This window comes from Aptenodytes forsteri, unplaced genomic scaffold, assembly GCF_000699145.1.
Source record: "Aptenodytes forsteri isolate BGI_AS27 unplaced genomic scaffold, ASM69914v1 Scaffold53, whole genome shotgun sequence".
NCBI lineage: Eukaryota > Metazoa > Chordata > Aves > Sphenisciformes > Spheniscidae > Aptenodytes > Aptenodytes forsteri.
In genome coordinates, this window is record NW_008795909.1 from 14103915 (window position 1) to 14109885 (window position 5971).

The following is a 5971-nucleotide window of genomic DNA, read 5'->3' on the forward strand; positions in this document are numbered from 1 at the left end:
GCATAGATTCACAATCCAGTCTCATCAGGTACATGACAAATCAAATTCTCATGCATTAGCAGAAAGCATAACAAGGCAAAGGATATTTGCCTTAAACCAAAACACTAAAAGAGTCTAAGATTGCTTTTGTTTCCTCTACCTAACAGGTGCAAGCATATCCTTCAGAAATTAACACAGGTATGAGAATAAGCAAGTCAGTTCTATGTCAGGCTTTGCCATTAACTTGTTGCATAGGTTTGAGGATGCAATTTTTATTTTTCATTTATACCAAAAAAAATGGCAACGGTACTGCTGACAAAATTGCAAGTCTGCTATTCCACAGCAGAGTTCTCAGCTTCTCCCCAGACTAACTAACTGCGGGGGGGGGGGGGGGGGGGCGAAAAAAACATACCCCAATCTTTTCCATTATATACAAATCATATGTGAACATACAAGCATTTCTCCAGCTTTACCCAAGACCCTAACAATATGAGACTTCTAACAAATTCCCAAAACAGTATACATCTGTATATTCAACACTGGTCCTTAATCCAGTAAGAATTTGCCACTTATGCATTACATAAGTGCCTAATGGCACTGGACGAAGGATTTTTATAAAGAAGAATCCAAACAGGTTATGACTAACTGGGTAGAAAGTTTGCAGTGTGATTAAAAGAAGCAGATAGCGTTATTTCACACTTACGCTGCCACCTGATGGATATTCAAAGTATCACCACTACTCAATACCATGCATGAAACACGGCTATTCCTTCACTGTGGTCGGGTACTTTCACCAATTACTGAACATGCTCTTTTTCTGCCTGAACAGAAAATTTAGCATGCTATTCACCCTGCGTAGAGGAGTATAGAAGTTTCTTTCTAGACTCTCATACAACTTTAAATTGAGGACCAACAATTTCATTCTACTGAGGGCTGAAGCCTTTGTTATTAAGAAGAACATAGAATCATAGAATCATTAAGGTTGGAAAAGACCTCTAAGATCATCGAGTCCAACCGTCAACCCAACACCACCATGTCCACTAAACCATGTCCCTAAGCGCCACATCTACACGTCTTTTAAATATTTCCAGGGATGGGGACTCAACCACCTCCCTGGGCAGCCTGTTCCAATGTTTAACCACTCTTTCATGCTGTAATTTTCTAAGGTTCTGACATGCCTTAGAGAGGACAGATCTAAAGGTAAAACACTATTACAGTACAATTAAAAAACAGAATTTTAATTCTCTGTAAGCTGTTGTAAACAATCGGTTTTCAAGCAACAAGTTAAAGCCTCTGGTCTCAATTTCATGATACTGCTTAGTAAACAGCTTAGTAGGTGGCATTTGCATTTGATAAGATCTAGTACAATAAAAAGTGAAAGACTATGGTAAGATGCTGCCTGGCTGCATGAATCAGGGTGACCTTCATAAAACATGTAACGTTTACAGACAGTTATGGCTTTCTGTATATAAGGATATGCTGTTATCTAAGGAAATATAAAAGCACAAGACAGTCCTTTGGCATTCCTCCAGCATATATTTGCTTTCAAACTGTTAACTGTAGTAATTTTGCACTAAAGTCTCATCATGTTTGTTATTCAGATATTAACAAATGGTATAAAAAAAACAATTTGCAGACAAATTCTGTTGCTAGAACATCTAGTCTCTGTCCCAGCTAGGGGGAAAAAATAGTTCACAGAATTAGGTGTTTATTTTCTTGACCTGATTTTATGCTGAGATCAGAACTGCTGATTTTGCAAAATGTATCTTCCAGTTGCAATCTGCACAAGATATCTTTGACTCAATCCCCACAGTACACAGGTATCTCTGGGGTACCAAAGAATAAAAAAAAAATTAGGTCTTCAATCAATTATTCAGAACTGAAGCTTAAACAGGTAAGTTCTGTTTAAAATTCAGACATTAAATCAACATAATTTACTTCAAAGAATTGCGTTTCAGCTCTTCCACAAACAGCAAATTATTTTAATTTTCTTATAAAAGCTGTTTAAAAAAATAGAATCCTGTGAAATAGCATCTGAATTTTATGTTTATGTTGCAATGAACATTCTACATTTGTAATTTGGAGTTTAGAAGACCTTCTCACTCTAATACATTCAGTATTAATTGTGTGTGCATAAGACAAATACTCTGTGACAATCAGCTCTTCTATGAATAATTCAAGTCCAAATTAAGTTTTGAATGTTTCCATTTAAATTATGTGATGGTGCAACATGATAATCAGTATGAGAAAAAACTATAGGCCAGCAAAAAAAAAGATGCTTTTTCTATTTCTGCTATTCAAATGTGGTGAACAGTTTGCAATTCCTCTTCAGAGCAGGGTCGAGTTTCCCCAGTTCAGCTTTTAATTCAAAATTATTTTCTCTTAAAAAGTTAAAAAAGTCATATTAAAAATGTAGCATAAATTTTAGAGAGTACAAGCCCTGTTCATGCTGTACCACCACTTTTCTATGCACACAAGTTTCTAATTCTCTTGCATCACAACTAAAAGGTCATTCCTTAGTATAGATCATGCTATAAGAACAGCTGACCCATGGTTTTGCCACTTTTGATGAAAAAATAGAAAAAGTTACTAAAGCACAGTAATATGTTGCTTAGACACCAGTACTTAGTTATTGATATGCAAATACACAATTCACAAAGAATCAAACTATACAAATCTACATCTGGAATAGAGCCTAAAAAACCAAACCACCTAAAAACAGAAGGTATCCCATTGAGAGTTCAGATTGCTTTAAAAACAATGAAAAGCCCATTTAGTATCGGTCTTTTTCAATTACTTACCTTAACATATGGCCTACGCTACTCTTCATGGCACTGTACAGATACTTACTTTGCCTGCCATCAAAACGATCGCCTCTCCCCAGTTTCCAAATGGCACATATGTTAACTTTTAGCTCTTATGGACCAATGACTGCCTGGCTCTACTCTTCGTGGTACCCACCTTCAGAAGGGCAACCCAGCTGTTCTGTATTTCTGTGGCTGACTTTCAAAACGCCTTCTCCTACTGGTTTTCATTAAGTGCGGGTGCAGTGCTGCTGTGGTCCTCTGAACTTCCCAGCATCAGGCACGCAGACTGAAAGCAAAGGTGCGGGTCACTGAAGGACTCTAGCTAGCAACAGCTAGAGACACCTGCCCTGTCTGCCCTTTGTGAAGGAGTAGCTGCTCAGAATGGGATGCCAGGGCTGTGTCGCTACCAGAAATGAGCTCCCACCAGAACTTGGGTCCACACCTGTTGTCCCAACTGTACCATAAACTGCAAATGCAGATGAATAACTGTTTTCCTGTTCCTCTTCTCTGATCCATTCCCAACCCAAGGACAGGCCGGTGGATTACAAGCTTGATAATGTAATGCTACCATTGATTTTTAACTACACCTTTTAAATCTCACATTTTCATGTCTAAAACTTAAATATGAAAATAAATAAATAAATAAATAATGCATATGTAAGTACTTAAAAAATAGTTACAAATACTAACATTTTCATGTATCATTTTATGCAATGGTGGGTTATTTTGCCACTGTTAAGTACCTGGACATGTTTTCCTGGAGAAATATAACTATGTTAGGAATACATACACACACGTAATCTCAATTTAAAAAGCATATTTCTTTAATTTCATTCACAAAAAAATGCATTTCACAGAGAAAGTTTGCATTGTACTTATATAATTTTAGGGCACTGAGACAATACTTATTATTACTTTATTATTAAATAAACCAAGACTATCTCACATATGATATTACTTTTTTTAAAAAAAACAACTGAGGAACCCCCTAACCATCTTCTTTGTTGTTTGGGTTTGGGGTTTTTTTTGTCATTTGAAAAACAAAAAATACATTGTTCCTTTCTGCATGATTAACACATTCCCTCTGAAAGACAATAAAGTAAAAAAGGGAATGATAAAAAAAGGGAATGAATTTTTCAAACTCTTACTACATTACTTCATGCAGGACAACATCAACCACATACAGAGCATGAGTTCAGATGGAATAATTACCTGCTCGTATTCAGGTTCACTATTATGTTTCTGTCTAAACTACAGTGAAAAGTTTGGACTGCGACATTTGGTTTTATACTAGCAAGAGTCAGTTTGTGTGTGTTTTCATTACATCACAAAATTTACAATACCTCCTTTATCTTTACTTACCACCATTATCTTTCCATTGCCATCCTCCCTCTTTTTGTTTTCTTCTTGGTAAATGTTGTATCTACAACTTGTGCAATAGTTCTTTAAACACAAGATAATTTGCTGTTTTGTCTCAAAGCCTAGTCAAAAGAAAACAAAGTATATTTATGAAAATTATTTAAAAACAAGACTATATCATTTTCACGTTAGCATACTAATACAAAGGTATGCATTTGTCATATACTTTCCTTGAGTACTGTTATTTTCCTATTATTTGACAATACCTTTTTAAAGTAATGTTTTCACTTTCTATAGAAAGTTCGTATATATGTAACAGTATCACCTAACACACGATATCAGATCTACTATGCATTCCATAAATTAAAAGTACACCAATGCATCTTTCTTCCTGTTTATCGTTTCATTTATCCGGTTTCACTGAGAATCTAAAAACAATGTTCAAATGACTTACTGACTGAATCTCTGTTTTTCTTCTATACCTGTGTAGGCTGTGTTTTGCGATTTGTAAACTGAAACTGATCTGACTACACTTGACTATTATTTGAAAAAATCATCATAAACATAGCTAATTAGGAATAAGGATAGATGTTGTCCCTGAATAATTTTAACATACTGCCTGCATTTATGCCCATTGTGCACTGTGTAGCACCCACTGTTTTCTAAACACTTTTGTATTTCCCCATTTATTGAGTGGTAGATTACCTAGTTCTTACATTAATGATAAATATTTATTTTATATATGTTGTTACATACATGTTTTCTTTCACAGTTGCTTTCAGTTGTTAGCAAGAGTTTATTTCTGGAACATCAAACATTTATAAACACCTGTCCGTTGCAAACTATTTCTTTACTAGGGGACAACTACAATGTCAGAGACGTATTATATTACGATTTCAACTTCAGACAACACTCTTGTGTTAAGAGGTTTAGCAAAAGACTTTACCTCATAGTTACTAGGAAAAGACAGGTCTTGCAAAGGCAGTATAAAAACACTTTTATATTCATTTTTCTTACTGCTGTTTCCCAGCAGAATTACACATCCCTTCTCTACTAGTTTAGTTTAAAAAAGAAAAGGCATTATATTAAATTTGCCTATATAGCTACATCCAATTTTACATGTGTGGATTCTCCATGAGAAGAAATGCTAGTCTCTATTTGCATGGTAAAGTTTTTATGAAAATAAAATAAATTAAAACAAATGCTCAACTTTGGGCTGAACATTCCCACCAACTTAACGGGAGTATACATAGCCACGTACCTGTCATTACATAAAAGGAACAAAAGTTCCCTTTGGAGAGAAGTTTTAAATAAACATCTGAATTTGGTCATACTTCTAACATTACTACAGTGAGTTATCACTTTTAATATTCAATTAGAGAAAACCACAGGGATGGACGAGGTTCTCTTCAACAACTAGAGATAATTGAGGCGGTGATAAAAGACAAAAGTGCTAGCTTTTACATAAGCAGTTAACTATAGACGACTACTAAGAACATGTAATTTTTATGAAAGCTACCCTGGCATACTACTAACTATGGTTGCTCTTTCCCGTTACTGTTGGTAAAACCATACACTTACTGCGCACGGTGTGGAAGCTCCAACACAGCATTAAACAGTGGTGTAAATACTAAAATAAATGCATTTTAGGAGTGAACCAGAACCGCCCGCTCTGAGGGAGGAGATGACCCACCTGGCCACCGCCCGGCCCAGGCCGGCCAGCCCCGCAGTGGGGCTGCTGAGAGCGACTCCCCGTTAAGAGGGGGCTGCACGCCGCTACAATGTCCTGGTTTCAGCTGGGATAGAGTTAATTTTCTTCCTAGTAG